This window comes from Mustela lutreola, chromosome 13, assembly GCF_030435805.1.
Source record: "Mustela lutreola isolate mMusLut2 chromosome 13, mMusLut2.pri, whole genome shotgun sequence".
Taxonomy (NCBI): domain Eukaryota; kingdom Metazoa; phylum Chordata; class Mammalia; order Carnivora; family Mustelidae; genus Mustela; species Mustela lutreola.
The window spans coordinates 25,716,689-25,738,350 of NC_081302.1; positions in this window are offsets into that span (position 1 = coordinate 25,716,689).

Consider the following 21,662-nt stretch of genomic DNA (forward strand, 5'->3'; position numbering starts at 1 on the left):
AGAATAAATTATTCTTGTGAAAATGTTATTTCAGTTATTACTAGAAAAGAAAATAGAGAAAACATATGAAACTACATCAAATTTGTAGGTAACTCTTTGTAAGCTAGTCAGACCTTTTGATGAACATTTATTGTTAGGAATCAAATAACTCATCTCTGACACTTCCATTACACATAAATATAAAGATACACTGGACAGATTTTTGCTAAAGTTTTGAGGGATCTTAAGGCTGGTAAGAGGAAAATCTCTAAAATCCTCAAAATTTTTGGAACTTCTTTTTATGTTTCTCCTTCAGCTCCAGTCTTGACTTTTAACATTAAATTATTAAACAATCATTGCAGTTTGCTTATGTTGAATACGACACATGGTAAGAGATAAAAGCTGACTACAACAGCATTGTTACCATCAAGATTTATTTTCAGGCAGATAATTAGACAGAGAAAACATCTCACTCTAAGAAAATGTTGTGGAGAAATTAATATTAAGTTGTGATTTAAAAAGAAAATAGTCATGTCCTTATCAGAACAACTGTTAGTTATTGGACAAAAATGTGGAACTGATTCCTCTTGTTTCAAAATGTTCGGAGTACATAGTGGTTTAATAAGGGAAGATGTAGGTAAGCATACATACTTTTTAAATGTAAATAAATATCAATTTAAAAACAGTATTATTTCTTGCTCAAAAAGGGGGAAATCACCTGAGTTAACAAATCCAACAATCTTACGGTTGTTAAGTTTCTCAAGTTTCATTGTAAGTGCTTAAAGACAACCCAAGCAAAATCAATTCAGTGTTTTAGTACTTTTTTTTTTTATCTCTTTAATCAAATAGGAGAGAATTACAAAAGAGAGGTCTGCCTCATGTGACATAGGTCAAGAATGTGTTGGAAATTAGTCTTATGAGTGCGTGACTGGCTCAGTTGATTTAATGTCTAGCTTCAGCTCAGCTCATGATCCCAGGGTCCTGGGATCGAGCCCTGTGTCAGGTTCCTTCCTCAGTGGGGAGCCTGCTTCTACCTCTTCCTCTGCCTGCTGTTCCCCTCCTTGACTCTCTCTCTCTCACTGTCAAATAAATAAATAAAGTCTTAAAAAATTAGTCTTACAGATTTCAAATAGATAGATTAGAAAATCCAAGCAATTTGTTTCATTTCTATTTCCTTATAGTTCAAAGTGAGGCCATTTATAGCATATCATTTATTTTACCTTTAGATCCAGAGAAACTATTACACTAAGTAAGGATTTGTTGTTGTTGTTTTAGATATTTTCTTTTTGACTTAAAACCGTGGAAAAAAATGCTTTTATTACACAAAGCAGAACTCATAAACATCAGTATATTTTAACATTATGTTGAATATGAGGTTGGTTTTGATAAGCATAGAACTGGGTAGAAGACATCATAGTTTAGGAAACAGAATGACCCCATGGCAACGTATCTTAGGACCACAGCGTATTTTCAGGTAATTGGTAGAACGTCCAGGAAGATGAGTACAATATGAATACACAGGTAAACTTGGGTCTAATGCAACAAATCAGGTATTAGCCATATCAGGAGGTGTTTAAATGTTGTGTGTATAGGGTAACTTTATAACCATAATCTATTTTAACATTATCTAAAAATATCACCAATGTATAAACGTTTTCACACACACACAAACATACACACACACACACAGGTGGCACTTGATTATAGAATTCTCAGAAAACAAGAATTTATTTTGGTTTAGGAAAATATTTTGATATGTCAAAGGAGTTAAATAATGGAAGGTATAATGACAAAAGCATTGAAATTCTTTGCATATTATAAAGGTAAACATGCACATTATTTCGCTGGGGAGGTTGTTGCTGTGGAGGGAGGAGACAGAGGAAATAAAGCCAGTCCCTGAGAGACTGATACACTGCATCATTTCTTGAGTGATAACACTTCAGGGACATATTTTTTTGCATCATTTGATCAATTTGGCTTTGATTTAAAGCATAAATTTATCTTTCTATTGTTTTCATTGTTTTGCTTCCCTTAGAATCTAAACTTTAGCCCTAACAGTTGGATTTACTACTTACTCTTGCTTGTTTCCTTCTTTTTAACACACCTGAAGCCACATTTATGTGCATTTGACTGCCATAGAATCAGGATCTCATTCTACTTGTGAGTAATTTTCAATTCCAGGTCAAATTTCTTTTCTTTTAGTTCTCTAGTCTGAATTACAGCTGCCAAAGAGACCTGACCACCATGGTCTAGCCATATAGTTTCCAAAACAGGAGTGGGAAGTAAAATAACCTTTCAGGGCAGCTGGGTGGCTCAGTCCGTTAAGTATCTGCCTTTGGCTCAGGTCATGATCACAGAGTCCTGGGGTTGAGCCCCACATTGGGTTCCCTGCTCAGCAGGAAACCTGCTTCTCCCTCTCCCACTCCCCTTTCTCCTGTTTCCTCTCTTTCTCTCTCTCTCTTTCTGTGTCAAATAAATACATAATCTTAAAAAAGAAGAAGAGGAAGAAGAAGAAGGAGGAGGAGGAGGAGGAGGTGGAGGAGGAGAAGAAAATAACCTTTCCACCTGGGAACCTGAGAATAAACTGACAAAAGGGAGATTAGCCAGAAAAGAAGGCAAAATTTATTCTCATATATGGGAGCACATAAAGAAGTGACCCTGTGAAAAGCCAAAATCAAAGGCTGATATAACATCATAATAAAAAAAGGAGTTAGAGCCTCAGGAGAAAGCAAATGGTGAGAAATCAATGAGAAACAAGCAGGAGAAACAAGTGGAAGACAAGGAAAGTTTTGATAGGGTTGCGTTTATGTAAAAATCCTCATCAAGGTGTGGGTAGTGCCTCTCCTTTCTGGCTATAAACCTCCAGCAAGGAGAATTATGATTTTTTTTTTAAATGGGGGAAGGGAGCTTTGTTTAAGTCAGTAAAAAAATTTAGATGAGGGTTTTATTGTGTATGTTTTTTAAATTTTTTTGTAGCTTCTGTTTTTTCTAATATTTTCAGCTTAAAATAATCTTCATACCACATCAGTGTGTCCAAATTGATCTCATTACAAATGATCAGGTCTCAGACTCCTTGAGAAAATAAGAGAATATCTATGGAATATTGTCAAAAACAGATTTGAATATGTTCAGTTACTTCTTCTTAATCATATTAACTTGATCTATAAACTCATTAGAGCATAGCAACAAGGAACAATCGATTTCAATTTTCATACCATGGGGATTGAACTCTGGCTTTGCTACTTATATACTCTGTGAACTTGGGAATGCTTCCAAATTTTCTTCCATTGTAATTATTTATCAAGAAAAAATGGATATATATTAAGAAGCAAAGTAATGAGGATTAAAATGGACTATTGAATACGTAAATATTTTAAATCTCGACTAAAAGAATAAAAAGATCAGTTTTATATAAAACAATATGTGAAAGCTGTTTTAAACGTATACAACATTTTGTTGCATGCATATTTTTAAATCAGAGAAACATAATATGATTTGCATGCATTATTTTAACTATACCACAATGAAAAGTTTACATGAGAGAGTTCTACTTTCAAAACAGTTTTGTGAAGAGCTACAGGGACTTGCTCCCCAATGAAACAGGCATAATTGGTGAAAATACTTCTGAAAAATGCAAGGATGGAATATCTCTGAAAATTAACCTAAGAGCATACAGGAAATAAGGGTTTTATTAAAAATTTATATATCTGCTAAAACTCAGTAAGAAGTGTAAGATTTAAGTAATAACATGGAGGACATTAGGAGAAGGAAAGGAAAAGTGAATTGGGGTAAATTGGAGGGGGAGAGGAACCTTGAGAGACTGTGGACTCCGAGAAACAAACTGAGGGTTTTGGAAGGGAGGGGAATGGGGGAACAGGTAAGCCTGGTGGTGGGTATTAAGGAGGGCACCTCCGGCATGAAGCACTGGATGTGATGCATAAACAATGAATCTTGGAACACTGAAAAAAAATTACAAAAAAATATATATATAAAACCTTTACTCCTTATTATATGTCTCATCTTCTCAACTATTAACTATATTTCAAGTGTTTCTTTGGAGGCAGAGTGTTTTGCATACACAAATTAAGGTGTAATCACTTTTAAAACCTAAACATTGAAATATCTTATACCTTAGGAAAGTCAAGCATTGATTTTAAAATAAGTTTAATAGTTTACATTTTTTTATTTCCCGAAATCTTTTATTGACAAATTCTGTTTAATTTGGGATACATTTTATTATTTGTTTGAAGAGCCTACATGCTCAATATTTATTCTTTAAAATATTTTATATAACTCCAAAATATTTTAAGTATTTTAAAATACTTTGGCCTAGATTAATTTATTATTCTTTTGGTGGGGGGACAGATTTATTTGTTTATTTCAGAGAGAGAGAGAGTGCATGTGAGTGGGGTGAGGGGTGATGGGGTAGAACTCTCAAGCAGGCTACCCACTGAGCTTCGAGCCCAATGCTGGGCTCTATCTCACAACCCTGAGATCATGACCTGAACGGAAATCGAGAGTTGGACCCATAACTGACTGAGCCATTCTGGTGGCCCTAATTTATTATTATTATTTTTTTTAAGATTTTATTTATTTATTTGACAGAGATCACAGGTTGGCAGAGAGAGAGAGGAGGCAGGCTTCCCACTGAGCAGAGAGCCCGATGCGGGGCTCAATCCCAGGACCCTGGGATCATGACCTGAGCCGAAGGCAGAGGCTTTAACCCCCGAGCCACCCAGGTGCCCCTAATTTATTATTCTTAATTATTAATTTACTGACTTCAAAAGCTACATATTTTAGGATTTTCTTTCTTTAAGAATATAGTATGCAGAATTTTATTGAAAATAAGAAAAAGTCCATTATTTTCTTAGCAGAAAAGGAAACTTGTTTTATTCTCTGAAGTACTATAACATTATATTTTCAATAAATATGATACAGCTTTTAAAAGCTTTGGGAAACACTAAAGTATTCTTTAATTGTTTCATTTGTTTCTTATTGTGTATTATAATAGTACCTAAAACAATAGACTTCTTCCAACTATTGAGAAATACATACATATGTATTTTCATAAACTGTTTCAAATATACACCCTTATATAAGTACTGTATTCTGCTTTTTCAAGAATGATTGAGTTTGACTGTGTTTGAAATTGCTTGATAATTGAGAATTCTATTTCATTAGAATATCTTCTGTCTTTATTTGCGCTAGTATTGGCATGCTCCTCTCCAATGTCTGCCTGAAGAGATTCAGGACAGGACCCTCAGAATGTGCCACTTTGGCATGTGGATTATTTGGAGCTGAAGGCACTTCAGAAATTTTTGTCCCTCCCCTTAAACATGCAGAAGAATCTAAATTGAGGGGCTTTCCCAGCATAAGGGTTATTAACAGAGACAGATTTTTATCTGAGTGACCCAACCATATGGTAGGGCAAACATCTAATTACCAAACAGTTGATTTTCTTATTGCCCTGTGAAGTGTGCTCCGTAGAAGTTCCAGGATCCCAGCCCCTTCTCCTTAGTTCAGAATGACATATATCTCATTTTGCCTGTCTTTGAACTTTCCATGTCTATGTGAATTCCCCCTATGCTATTAAATTTGATTTTTCTCTTGTTAACCTGTCTCATGTCAATTTGTCTAAAAGCTGAGTTTTGCTCTTGGAGGTGTTGCAGTTATGTGTCAGAGACTTCAAATTTCTCTTAGTGTCCTCATTTTTGTCTCCCTTCTTGACTTTGGCCTATCCTAAGTATTGCTTCTCTCATTAAGTCTGCCTCTTACCACTCTTTCAGCTGTGGTCCTCTATGATTAAACTGAAGTCCTGTTGGTATATTAGCAAATGTTTGAGAGCAGAGGATTATCCTATTGCCTTCCAATTAAATCACAGCCTTTGGTGGGTATATGTCTCTGGGCTTCACACATTTTTCTTACTGTATAGCTGTCTTTCCCTCTCCTTGTGATATATGAGGGCTAAATGGGGTTGGAGTGGGAGAGATACCCTTCTACCTCTGTGGGGCAAGTCTCTAGAAAGGTCTCTCCCTCATGAAGAGTAGACTTCTGCTCTGCAAAAGAACTTAAACATGTAGGAGCAGGATAAATTTCTTACTCCCCTCCAGAGACATGAGTGGACTGTTCTCAGTTTCTTCACGAGGTGCAGGAGGCAAAGCCCAAGCAATGTGAGCTCCTTCGCACACCAAGATGACAGACCTCATACGTTTCTGATTTTCACACCAGTGCACACTGAGCCTCTGCTCTTCATCAACGTTACTATGTAAATGTCCCTACCAGTGTTATGGCTTCAAGGGCTTCTGCTCTAGGTAAGCAAATCCCAGCTATACCTTTCTAAAGCCACTGTCTCCAAGTTTCAGAGTAGTAGTTTGTCCTGTGACCAAGATGGGAGTAATGACTCCCAAGCTCCTTACATTTTGGAACTGGAAGTGGGAGCAATTATATAATTTTTATGACCTTGACTGAGCAAAAGAAAACAGATTTGAAGGTGTTCTCTTTGGAGCCGGTGTGTCAGCTGTGGTATTAATCATTATTCATCTATTAATCTTTAAGCGCTGTTGTTTACAAAGTTAACTTTATGCTCAACTTAGCGATGAAAGCTGATATGTGCACTAATTTTCACTGAATGAAAATAAAATAAGTTCCAACAGATAAAATGACTTTCCTCATGACCACAAGGCTTGTAAATGACAAACGTAGTCCTTAACTCATCATTTAAAAATTAAAGGCATTTGTTTTGTCCTTATGACAATACGTTGTTTTCCTCTTTAATAAAAAGTCCTAGGTGGAAGAAAAAAATAACGTAAAAACAAATAAAACCACTAAATTTCTTGCTATATTATAAAATGTCATTCAAGATACTATGAATGTGAGAGAACAATATACACAACCTCCTTGAAAAACACCAGACACAAACTACCAACAAAGCAAGCATTTTGGAAGCTTGTGTATAACCTTATAACTCAAAAAAAAAAAAGAAAAATAAACTTTAGGTAACATAGTACTTTCCAGCAGACAACTCAAACATGAAAATATCTTGAAAAACAATATTGGCTCCCTACTCGACTTTGAAATCATGGGTTGATGGAACAGGTATTGAAATCACATTCATTTGGGGATCTATTTCTTACAGACTCCCAACAGTTGTTCTGTTTAAATCATCTGCTAAAATGGTCCTGTATCATCCTATTGTTGAACCACTGATTATATACCTCTCTCTCTATGGACAGAGAACAGCCGCTAGTTCCTTTAATTATCTTCCCTGAAAAAGTTAACCTGGGGCTTGTAAGGATCCCTGATAGTAACGGATATAAAGGAGGGAGGGACATAGAGATCCCACTGAATGTCTGGTGTGATAATGAAAATAAGCCCCGGGTTTCAGCACTTGTCATTCTTCCTCCCTCCCATGTGGGTGACAAACTGAGAATGAAAATCTTCAAGTAATACAAAATAAGAGAGAAGAACCCAAGCTCAATTTAAAACACTATAATATCCAGTTGAAGCACACTAGGTTATGTCAATGACTTCATTTTCCTTGTAAGTTTCCAACAGGGAAGACCTACATCTTTACTAAGCCAGAAAGAAAAGGTGGAATATATGTTACCCTATTAGACCATTTTGAAGTAAAGATACGATGGGGCAACTTACAATATTGGACACTGCTGCTGATTTCATCTCTATTTCCTTGAACTGACAACAAAGTAACTGATCTTTAGCTCAGTATGTATAAAAAGAGGAGCAAAACAAACGTACTATGGAAAGTATAGTGTGTTGAAACCCTGCATCCATCTCTCATTTAAGAAACTATAAGTGGTGAAAATAAAGATGTATATTTAATAATCACAAAGTGATTCTTCTGTGTTAAAAAAAAAGAAGAAGAAGAAGAAGCCTATAAAATCAGCTCTGTCGCCCTATAAAATCAGCTCTGTCGCATTATAAGGTGTTAGATGTGTTCAGTATTTTTTGGTTCAAATTGCAATTCTCCTATAATATCCTATCTCTGTATACTGGTTTTGTTTTCTTCATCAACTAGAACGGATATAATAGAGGACAACCTAATACATTAACAGTGACTGATATTTTTTCAAATAGGACTTCCTTTCACTTCAAAGTTCCCTCCGAATATTTTAAGATGTTCCTATATTACTCACCCCTGTAGCTTTTCTACTAGCTACCACTGCTGCATTTCCCTGTCGCTCCAAGCTCTTCACTTTCACACGTTTATATCACTGCTTGCCATCCTCACCCACTACCACCATCAATGGCCTGAAACCTTATCAACAAAAATTAGTTTTTCCTGACTTTTTCTTTTCCTAATATCTTCTTTAAAAAGTAGTGAAACAATCCTCCCCCTGCCAGTGTTTTGGGCAGTTCAGGGGGAAAGGCTATTCCTAATTTAATTAATGGTCCTTTTCGTAGGATCTATTCAATAATTTATGGAGCTAGGCTAGCTATGGAGCTAGTTCAGAGTGGAAGATAAGACTGTGTATAAGTGCTCCTGTGCCTTTTGTGAGACGTGAGATAGTTTTTCTGGATCAAATTATATATGCTCAAGTTTTCCTTTAACATAAGTTCTCTTGTAGGAAGCTCTTCAGGAAATCTCAGCCAGACACGTGTTATGAAGAGCTCTGCAATTCACCAGACAGGCACAATTTGGAATGTGCCACAGTAATGACCCAATTAAACTTAATCATTAATCACGAAGATACAAAAATGTCCTATACCCTTCAGCAAACAGAAGGCTCAAAACCAATATAAAATAGTTGTATGTGAAACTGTGGCAATGCAATAAAATTTTTTTTAAAGATTTTATTTATTTATTTGACAGACAGAGATCACAAGTAGGCAGAGAGGCAGGCAGAGAGAGGAGGAGGCAGGCTCCCTGCTGAGCAGAGAGCCCGATGTGGAGCTTGATGATCCCTGGGATCATGACCTGAGGGAAGGCAGAGGCTTTACCCACTGAACAACCCAGGTGCCCCAATAAATTTTATAATATATTGAATTATAATATTTAACTCAGAAGAAAAAATTCTTATTTTAGTTTTAGACCAAAGTACTCTAATTTTCTGAATACAATCCCAGTATGTATTCCTGGAATTATAAGGAAGCTGTCATATGACAGTGTGAACTTTTGTGAAAGAAAATAAATTTTAGGAATGATTCTTAAAGAAAATTTTATATTAAAAATATAAATACTGGGGTGCCTGGGTGGTTCAGTGGGTTAAAGCCTCTGCCTTCAGCTCAGATCATGATCCCAGCATCCTGGGATCGCCCCCCTCCCCCTGCTCCCACATCGGGTTCTCTGCTCAGCAGGGAGCCTACTTCTGTTCCTCTCTCTGTGGGCCTCTCTGCCTACTTGTGATCTCTGTCTGTCAAATAAATAAATAAAATCTTTAAAAAAAAAATATATATATATATACTGACAATTAAATTTTAATGGAGAATGCTTCTTTTATATAAAGTAGGGAACTTCTTTTTTCATGTTAAATTAAAACATTGTTCTTCCATTGATTTAGAAATACAGTAAAAAAAATCAATCAATTTCTACAGTGTTTTCTTTTATCATTTCTTTGTTTTTATGGCTATCATAAGGACAAAAACATATTTTTCTTTAAAGAAATGTCCTCTAAGGGAATTCCTCTAAAACCTCTAAAGAAATATATTCAGAAATAATGGGAGCTCTGGGTTTCAGTTACACTTGAATATGACATCCAGACAGTATGACAGTATGCATTAAGACGGCATGTGGCCAAATTTCTGCCAATATCATATATGTTTAAGGATTTTATTTCAGAAAGATATAGGAAATATTTTATCTGTAATAAATATAATGGACACTATTGTAGTCAGAATTCTATTTGTTTGTTTATTTATTTATTTATTTCAGATTCTGCTGGGTCAAGATTTGTAGTTCTGTGCCACTAAGCAAAATTCCCAGAGGTGTCATAACCTTTGGACAAGAACAATATTTACCAAATTCCTAAGAGACCAACGGAAGATATTTAAATGTACTTTGGAAATATTTGTTGGACACCAAATATACTTTTGTTTTTTAAATTGGGAGGGCAATAATTATTCACAACCAGATGATTCAAATTTTTAAGACTATTAAATGTAAATATATGAAATGTGGAAAGAGTGAAGAAGACCAGGCATATATCCTCTAGTATTTTCATCCCTAGATCTAGAAGTTTAAGCCTTACTATGGAGGTTGGGTCAGTTGAGAGAAGAGATGGGCTAGAAAAGAAGTCTAGAAGAAGACTGCCCAGACTTCATACAATTGTGCAAGGAAGGCCATGTTTTATATCTGTACTATCCAACACAATATTCATAGCTACATGTGGATATTGAACATCCGAATTGTGGTTATTATGACTGAGGAACTAAAATGTAATTGCATTTTAATTTTTTATGAACTTTTTGTTTCAGAATCATTTTAGATTTTTCAGGAAAAAAAATGCAAATAGAAATCCAGAGTTTCCGTCTACGGCCATACCACCCTGAACGCGCCCGATCTCGTCTGATCTCGGAAGCTAAGCAGGGTCGGGCCTGGTTAGTACTTGGATGGGAGAAATCCAGAGTTTCCATATAGTTTTCCACTTAGTTTTCCTTAGCATAACATGTTATAATTGATGAATTAGTATTGATACATCAAGTCCACTATTTAACCAGACTTCTGTAGTGTTTACTTAATATCCCTTTCCAAGTACAAGATTCCATGCAAGGAACCATGCCGTACCATTATGTCCCCTTGTATTTCAGTTGACTGTGACAATTTCTCCGACTCTTCTGTTTTGGGGAATCTGGACAGCTTACAGAATCCTTGTCAAATATTTTGCAGGACATCCTTCTATCATGATTTAACTGAGGGTATGACTTTGCAATGAAAGACCACTGAAGTAAAGTACTCTCAACACGTCATATTAAGGGTACATACATAACATAACCTCTCACTGTTTATATTAAACTTGACCACTTGGTTAACATAGTACTTGTCAAATTTCTCCACTCTTCCCCCTCATTTACATACCATCCTCTTTGGAATGATGTCATTATTTGTAGCCTTCACTTAAGATGTGAGAATTTGCACTCTGTCTCTTTGATGGGGAAGTATCTATACAAATAATTTAGAATATTTCTTCATGGTAGACTTGTCTAGCACTCCCCATTGATTTATTTAGTCAATTATTCATTTATATCATTATAGATCTATGACTCTTCATTTATACTGTAGATTATAATTTAATAATATTTTATTTACTTTGTTGCTAATTTTTCAGATTTGGACATTGGAATCTTTTTCACTTAACTTCTGTGTCCCTTTGACAATAGTCCCATCATTTGTGTTTTTTTAAACACGTCCCTCCTAGCATCAGAAAATGTTCACAGCTCATCTTTTATATTTCCAGCTCTTTCTCAATGGAAGATTGGTTCTTTTTACTGGATAATAGCATTAATAGTTAAATTAGCTAAACATTTAAAATACTTTAGTCAGGGGATGAGCAAGTGTTGAAGTTATCTCCTATTCCCTATAAAAGTAAAATTGACTAATTCCCTTCACATTTCTTGACTGAACTTTATTTGACATGTCAACTTTTATAAAGAATGAAAAGAATGCAAAATTTCAGTGCATTCTGAGAGGATATTTTCTCCTCTTCGGTCAAAGATAGGCCATGGATCAGCATTAAATGCTTCGTTATATGGTTCTCAAATTCAGCCTAAAATGACATTCTTTCAGGTTCTGCTGTATATCAGAATGAATTATTAATGTTGTTATAAAACTTATTAAACATTTATATTCTCACGATTACATGATTTCAGGAAGAAATACATATATATTGTTCTGTGTGTATATATATATGTACATATATATATATACAGTTTCTCATAAACAACCTGTCTTTTAAAATGTGACTTATAGAATCATAATTCAGGAGAAAGTATCAAATGAAAAATGCATATTTCAGCAACATACTATACCTGCTCTGAAATTAAGTAGGGTCAATACATCAATCCAGAAACACAGCACAAATCTCAGCATCGGTGACATTCCCAAAATAAAAGATGAACGCAGGAGGGCAGAAGTACGGTTTCTACCTAACTTACCAGGAGCACTAAGGGCTCTGCAATATGTAATTAACCTCTTCTCTTTCTCTCTTCTTCTATATAACATTTTCTCACGGTCCACCTGTGCCTTACGTAGGAAGCCGCTGTTCTGTGGTAAGCCTGAAGGCAGGGCACAAGCTACAGTGACAGGGGAGGCTGAAAGATACCGACACCGGCTAAATGTTTAACCTGCCTGCTGCGAAAACAAGAGTCTTTTAAAACGAACAGAACCTTTCGTTTTGTAACTACAAGTAAGGTTAAAAACCATTACACTTAGAGAAGTAACACACCGATTTTCAATCGTGCACATTTGTAAACAGAGCAGTTTAAGTCTTTTCTACCAAAAGGAGTGTGATAGGTGGCTAGGTGAGAACTGCTAAGACAGACTTTTAATTCACATTTTTGCCTAGAGCCATTCTAAAGATCATGAGGAGTGTGATTCAGACAGTTATTTACTTACCTGTTAGTAAAAATCTTAGATTTTCTGAATTGCCAAAACAATCTCTGTCATACTAAAGCTTAATGTCAGCTCATAACACTGGTCCAATTAAGTGAAGTGCTCCACAGCCACCTGTATTTCTGTCAGTGTATGTGTCTCCAGGGTGTAGTCAGGAGCATATAATAATTCAGGAATGATTGCCTCAAAGGTTTTATTGGACTCACTCAGTTAACTCGGATAAAATACAGAGAAAACAAAAACCTTCTTGCTTGCTTCCTAACATTCAGCTCTTGTGTTTGGTTTCCTACTAGACATGTGTGGACAGAAATATGGATGATATCGGCCTAATAATTTGCCTAGTTATCTAAGTTCCATAATTTTTTTTTTTCCAGGGGGAAACAAAAACTGATCCGCCTACCAAAATAAGGGCTCTTTTAAATACTTAGCTGCAGCGGGTTGCTCCTCGTTAGAACCAAGTAGCCTGTGTATTCAGTTGGGGGTAGGAGAGTTCCTTTATTTTTCATTTTTTTAAAGATTTATTCATTTTGGAGAGAGTGAGAGGGACAGAGAGAGGACACACAAGCAGGTAGGTGAGGAAGAAGAGGAGAGAATCTCAAGCAGACTCAGTGCTGATCATGTAGCCTGACACGGGAGTCCTATCTCAGGACCCTGAGATCACAACCTTAGGGGAAACTGAGAGTCAGAGGCTTAACCAACTGTGCCATTGGACACCCTAGGAGAGCTCCTTTAAACTCACTAAATACAAACTAGAAGGGGATATTTATTTAATTTAATTTAATGTGTGTACGTGCGTGTGTGTGTGTGTATGTGTGTTCTAAAATTCATTGTTTATGCACCTCACCCAGTGCTCCATGCAATACATGCCCTCCTTAATACCCACTGCCAGGATCACCCAACTCCACACTTCCCTCCTCTGAAAAACCCTCGGTTTGTTTCTCAGAGTGTGCAATCTCTCATCGTTTGTCTCCCCCTCCGATTTTCCCCGTCTCACTTTCCTCTCCATCTCCCGATGTCCTCCATATTATTCCTTATGCTCCACAAGTAAGTGAGACCATATGATAATTGACTCTCTCTGCTTGACTTATTCCACTCAGCATAATCACTTCCAGTCCCACCCATGTTGATACAAAAGTTGAGTATTCATCCTTTCTCCCATCCAAGTACTAACCAGGCCCGACCCTGCTTAACTTCCGAGATCAGACGAGATCGGGTGTGTTCAGGGTGGTATGGCCGTAGACGAGTATTCATCCTTTCTGATGGAGGCGTAATACCCCAATATGGGCCATATTTTTTCTATCTATTTGTCTGTTGAAGGGCATCTTGGTTCTTCCCACAGGCGACTGTGGCCATTGCTGCTATGAACATTGAGTACAGATGGCCCTTCTTTTCACTACATCTGTATCTTTGGGGTAGTGCAATTTCAGGGTCATAGGGTAGCTTTATTTTTAATTACTTAAGGCGTCTCCGCACTGTCTTCCAAAGTGGCATTCCCACCAACAGTGTAAGAGGGCTCCCCTTTCTCCACGTCCTCTCCAGCACTTGTTGTTTCCTGTCTTGATGATTTTGGCCATTCTCACTGGTGTAAGGTGGTATCTCAATGTGGTTTTGATTTGAATCACCCTGATGGCTAGTGATGATTAACTTTTTTCATGTGTCTGTTAGCCATTTGTATGTCTTCTTTGGAAAAGTATCTGTTCATGTCTTTTGCCCATAAAAATCTTAATATAATATTTGAAGGGTTGGTATGAGTTATGTTCTGATATATAATGGGAGGCTTGGTCTTAGGTATAACATATCATAGAGTTCTTTAGCAAATGATTTAACAGCTATTTCAAAGTGACCCATAAAGTATGCACAGAAAAAGACTCCATTCTGAGTAGAATATTCCTGTTTAGCACTTCTTTCTTTAGGGAGTTCAAAACCATGCTAAATAACTCATTTATATAAGCTCTTAATAGCTCCCACAAAATTAAGAAATAGAGGAGAAAGAAATAATAGGCTATCTATATATACAAGATATGGAATATTAGTGGAAAACAGGACCATGGATTGACCACAAGCTGTGAGATTGTGTCCAAGTTCCTCCTATATCAAGAGTTCGGGAGCCTAACTGGTGGGAAAGATTATAATCTGTGCTCTTTAGGTTACACTCAGCTGGAATCATTCTGTACTCTAGAGGATTGTTCCTCCATTCTACTCTCTTCCTTCTTTCCTGTACTTCCTATATTACCTTTTGCTAGCAAGGACTGAAAGTAAGAAATATGTCTTTAACCTCGTCAAAATCTTCAATGGCGGTCTATTGCTGACACAACAAAAATTAAACTATTTTCCATTGAATGTTCGTGGCATGGCCTCCACTCATATGTTAAAAATCCTTAACTCAAACTTTATGTTTCATTAGTACTAAACTACTTGTAGTTCCTAGACATGCCAGATTTCCATACACTTAGGCCTATGTAAATTCCGTCTGGGATCCTTTTCCGTTGTTTGTCCTTAGGTATATGTTTGGTCATCATTCAAGTGTCATTTCTATTTTAATTTCTAAATCTTCTAACATGCACAGCTCATAATTATTAACTATGTTAAATTTAATTTTACATGTAATATCAGCATTTACTTGTATTTATTCCAAAATCAGCTGTAAATACACCATGATTCTTCATTACAAAAATGCTATAATTGGCAATTAACGTCTTGGATTCATAACAGAATGCTACAGCTGGACATGACCTTATATTCATTTTAACATAGTTTCTTTCCCTTACACACAGTGAGTATGAATACACTGCCTCAAGTTGCTTTGGGAGTAAGCCTCAGAGCTAAACTCTTCAATGATTTCACATGTCTTGAGTCAGTTTTCCCCTAAGAGCCTTGCAGTTTTTAAAATATTAGAAAAACAGAATGATTAAATCTTGGTTTAAAATCATCTCTGAGAAAACTCAGTGTAACCTGACCAACACAGATAAAAGTTAAAATAGTCTGCTCTCATTCATGTTTTATCTGATTTTAATGAAAAGGTATTACATGTTCCTCAAAAACTGTTCTATTATATGACGTGTTTGTATCTTAAAAAAAAAAAAAAAAAAAAGCATGGTTGTTCCAGCTGTCAAAAAAACAAGACAAAACAAAAAAAACCCTCGAATTCAAATGAGTAATATAATTTTCACTCAGTGAAAAATGTATGTAGCATCTAATATCACAATCATATGCATTGTATAATTACCAGCTTGGCCAACATACTTGTTAAAAGATGTACAAAAAGCAGAGTCTAAATTCATGTGACTTAGGGTCTTGAGTATTTCATATCCTGCAGGAATAAGGATAAAGTCTCTAGAGTTCAAGATGTCAAACAAGAAACTTTTACCCCAAGCTGAGTATTTCTGCATATACATTATTAATAAATTTAAAATTCCTTTATACATAATTTATTAATAAAATCTGTGATGGATCTCATCCTTGTTGGAAGATCTCATTAAACAACTGAATCTGACTCTAATCATCAAATTTGTGAGGATATCTTAATACTGTGTTACTGTGTTCATTCTATATTATCTTCTATTAAATGTTTCTGTGGGTGTGGTGTTAGCATAATCTCTGAGATCTGTATCTTCATCTTTGTTAGATAACATATGTTTATATTTCTGAGGCTACTTCTTATAAAGAACTATGAAAGATCTAATATTTTACCTTATTTCATTGTTTAGTTTTCTCATGGTTTGAGGAGGATCTAAAGAAGTTTATTATTATCCAAAACAGGGGAGAATATTCCCTATAAGTATCTTATTTTATAGATGTTAGCTGGATACAAGAGACTCCCTGGTCAGAGGTGTACGATTTCATTACTTAGAGCATGGCAGCACCATGAACTCTATGGTTGCACTGGTTTCCCTTACCCCCCAGCCCCAGAGAAGAATGAAAAGTGGTACTGATAGACACTGCACAGGCAGAGAGCTTGTATCACAGCTAGGGAAATCCTAAATTTAGAGAACCTAAATTAGCTTTATCCCAGATGGAGAGTCTATATTCATTATACTGGACAGTAAACAAACCAGTACTCTTCCCTGGAGGAAGTCACCAACTCCCAGTAACTTTGAAAATTATATACTATACAAACTCCTTGAAAATATAGTCCAAAGTTAATAACATTCCAAAATAAAGGTTTAGGCCCAGATGGCTTCACTTGAAATTATATCACTTAGAGAAGGTGTTTTATCAATTCTCTACAACCTCATCCAGAGGCTAGAAGCAGAGAATATTTCCTAACTCATCCTGTGAGATCAGAATTATTCTAATACCATAACCAGAAAAGATTTTGTAAGAAAACTACAGACCAGTATCTTTCATGAACACAGATTTAAAAAATCCTCAACAAAATATTAGCAAATAGAATCCAACAATGTGTAAGAAGAATTGTATACCACAAACCAGGAGAATTTATCTCGGGCATGAATGGCTGGGTCAACATTTGAAAGTCAGTTAAGGTAATCCATCACATTAACAGGCTAAAAAAATAAAGATCTTGTGATCATATCAGTAGTGGCAGAAAAAGCATTAAACAATATCCAACACCCATTCATGATAAAAATTCTCAGTAAATTAGGATTAAAGAGGAACTCCCTCAGTTTGACAATAAATATCAACTAAAGGTCTACAGCTAACATTATACTTAATGCTTAATGGTGATAAACTCAAAACTTTCCTACCAACTTCAGGTATAAGGCAAAAAAAGTCCCTCCCACCACACCTTTTCAATATTGTACTAGGAGTTTTAGTTAATAGAACAAGACAAGAAAAGGAAATAAAAGGTATACATACATGGAAGGAACACATAGAACTGTCTTTGATCACATATGATATAATTGTCTGTGTAGAAAACCCAAAAGTATCAACAAATAATCTGGAACTAACAAACAATTACAACAAAGTTAAAGGATACAAGATGAATACATATAAGTCAACCACTTTTTTGTATTATATGCATTAATGTATAAATTGAAATTGAAACTTAAAACATTCCCATTATATTAGCATCCAAAAATTTAAGACACAGGTATAAATCTAATAAAATATGTATAATATCTATATTAACAAAACTATAGAATTCTAATGAATGAAATCAAAATGCTAAATAAATGTAGAGTTAGTCCATGTCATGGATAGGAATACTCAATATTGTCAAGATGTCAGGTCTTCCTAACTTGATTTATAGATCCAGTGCAATCCTAATCAACCTCCCAGAAAGTTATTTGTGGATAGCAGCAAACCAATTCTAAAGTTTAAATGAAGAGGTAAAAGATCCAAAATAGGCAATACAACACTGAAGGAGAAGAGCAAAATTGAAGGACTGATACCATCCAACTTCAAGATTTAATATAAGCTATAGTAGTCACGTAAGTGTGGTATTAGAAAAAGAACTGATTAATAGATCAATAAAACAGAATGGAGAGCCCAGAAATAAACGTAATAAACACAGTAAACTGATTGTTGACAAAGGAATAAAGGCAATGTATAGACAGTCTCTGTAAGAATGATGCTAGAAAAACTGGACATACATAAAATTTATATTTCCAGGGCTATTTCTTGTAAATAAATGTGAAAGATCTAATATTTTACCTTATTTCAATGTTTAGTTATCTCATGGTCCAAGGAGGTTCTTTTTTTTTTTTTTTAAGATTTTATTTATTTATTTGACAGACAGAAATCACAAGTAGGAAGAGAAGCAGGCAGAGAGAGGAGAAAGCAGGCTCCCGGCTGAGCAGAGAGCCCAATGTGGGGCTTGATCCCAGGACTCTGGGATCATGACCTGAGCAGAAGGCAGAGGCTGTAACCCACTGAACCACCCAGGCGCCCCTCCAAGAAGGTTCTAAAGAAGTTTAATATTATCCAAAACATGGGAGCATATTCCCTATAACTGTCTTATTCATAGATGCTAGCCAGATACAAGAGACTCTGTTCAGAGGTATAGGATTATGGAAAACCATGGAGATATATCTAGGTACAAAACTTATACCCTTCACAAAACTTATCGGAATGAATTACAAACTGGGGCACTGGGTGGCTTAGTTTGTTAAGCGTCTGGTTCTTTATTTCAGCTCAGGCCATGATCCCAGGGTCATGATCATGGTCTGGGGATAGAGCCCTTCATCAGCTCTGTACACCGCGGGAAGTCTGCTTGAGATTCTCCCTCTCCCTCTCACCCACTTTTTTTGTCTCTTGCAATAAATAAGCAAATCTTTAAAAAATGAATTACAGACCTAAATATAGAATATAAAACTATGAAAGTCCTGAAAGATAGCATAGGTGAAAATCCAGATGACATTTTTAACACAGGCATGATTCATGAAGAAATAATTGATAAGGTGGACTTCATTAAAATCAAAAACTTCTGTGAAAGGCAATGCCAAGAGAATGAGAAGACAAGCCACAAACTGGGAAACTATAATTTAAAAGACATATCAGATACTGTCATCCAAAACACTAACAAAAGGACACTTAAAACTTCACAATGAGAAAACAAATGAACAATAGGACAAGGACCTTCATAGACACCTCACAAAAGAAGATACACAGATGGCAAGTAAGCGTATGAAAAGATGCTTTCCCTGATAGGTCACCAAAGAAATGCAAATGATATCAATGATGAAATACTGCTACATACACATTAAAATGTTCAAAATCCAGAACACCAAACACATGAAATGTTGACAAGGATGTAGAAGAGCAGGGACTTTCATTCATTGCTGTTGTGAATGCACAACAGCATTGTGAATGGTACAGCCACTCTGGAAGATAGTTTGGCAATTCCTTACAAAACCAAACATGCTCTTACTATATAAGGCAGTAATCATGCTCCTTGTTACCTCCCAAAGAATTTGAAAATATATGTCCACACAAATCCTGTGCATGGATGTGTATAGCAGCTTTATTCATAATTGCCAAAATGAGGAAGCAACCAAGATATCCTTTAGCTGGCAAATGGAGAAATATACTGTGATACATCCAGATGATGGGACATCAGTCAACACTAAAATGAAATTAGCTACCAAGCCATGAAAAGACATGAAGGAATCTTAAATGCATATTAGTAAGTGAAAGAACCAATCTGAAAATGCTCCAGTGAAGAGTATTGATAATGGGAGAAGGTGTGGTTATGTGAGAGCTGAATCTTCCCAATTCAGCTGTGAACCTAAAACTGTTCTAAAAAATAAAGTATTAATAAGAATAAAAGATAGTCCTGAAGAAAACTGGATTCAAGATGAAAGACCTATAGGGATTGTTCTTATAAGCTTTCAATAATCATAAGCTTCTTTAGAACCTCTTTAGACCATTAAGTAATAACTGAACAAAATTTTGCAAGCACTGACTTCTCAAAACATCTGATTTTGGCTGTTACCATATTGCACACAGTGGTAGCTGAATTGTTTCCAGGTTCAGTTTCCCCAGAAGCTGAGGCTAAAAGAAGGATTATTGAGAAAATCATGCAGTGATTAAGCAGGGAAAAAAAAAAAACTAGATAAAGATTTAATTTCTGCAGATATCTAGCTTCATTCTGAAGCAACAGGGAGTGTGAATTACCATCTGAAGTTGTCAGACCTTGAGGGATGGTGGCTAGCTTTCTGTATCCCCATATCTGCCAGTCTGGTTTTATGCATGCTAAGGGGGAGCCAAAGCTGAGATTTCTGGTTGGTTTAGGTGACTCAATTTAGCCAAAACCATTTCTCAGAGTAAGAGTAAGAGTGCAACATGAAGCTACTATCAGCCAACAGTCACAGCAGATGAGAGTTGGGCCCTGCTGCCCAGTAAAGAAGATATGGGGATGGTGGGGGAGGCACCAACCTCATTTGCTACGGATTATGTAATGGCTTTAAGCCTAATGTAATTAGGCTCCAAATGGAGTAATAATAAACTGCCTTAGAAATTTTTACATAAGTAGTCTTAGCAAACATACATGTGCTAAATTCACCCATAGACACACACATGTACATGTGCGGACACCTATGCACAAACATGCATATAGAGTTCTAGAACAGATATGGAAGACAAAACAAACATATTTAATTAATATACATTTGGTTTTACATTTTATAACTTGTGAAGCATTTAAAATTAGAACAGTGACTGATTTACCTATATTATTTGCCTAGGGATTCTAGAGCTAGTGCCTGTTTATTTATTTATTTATTTTTTTCGCACATTCCCTGCAGCATTTTCTGGCAATGAAAACAATTTTAGATACATTAGCACTGCACTCAAGGTTGTGATAATTATTATTCAAAAGAATCTTGTAGCATATAAATATTTAAATTTCATACTAAGTATTTTAGCTTTGTTGCTTTTAGCAGTCTCTTTAAATTGGTGCTCATATATTCTTCTTTGATTTTTCTCCAATTTCAGAAACAAAATAGCTAATAATAGTAATCACAAAAGAACTCTGATTTTTGAGCTTTCTTTAAGAGTCCAGCATCCTAGCAGGTATTGGTGAGTCTTTAGAAATGAAAGAGAAATAGAAACTAAGGAATAATAACTGACTCTCTATTTAAAATACAACAATGCTGTTTCAAGAAAAAGTTATTTCCCTTTTTTAAAAAGGGAAATTAAACATTTTTGAAACTTGGGCAATCTTTGATCATGATTATAGTACTCTTTAATATTTTATTATACTGAGACACCTGTTGATACATAGATTTAAAATCTCAGTACACACCTGCTTTCATTATACTGATCACAGGGCATTCCTTTGGAGATGGGCAGGGTGCTGAAGGACCCAATATGCAAAACATTCCATGGTCAAAAATTTAATGGGTGCCCAGTAGACAAATTCCTTAGACAGTGGTGAAGGTCACTGAAATGCCCTTCATTTTTGCTTAAGTGATAACTTAAGTTATAACAGTGATAACTGTGTTTCGTTGTGTGGAGAATTTTAATTTGGGATGCAAATTTGAATTACTGAGTGAGAAGACTGTATGTATTGTAACCTTAATGAGATGTGTTTGAGATATATTTGAGGATTTGATCACCGGCCACTCTTTGGGCAAACAGAATCTTACACATTTCCTCATACTGCTCTTGTTCATCTTCATTAGTCCAGCAACAGAGAAGCTTTGAATGTTATCTT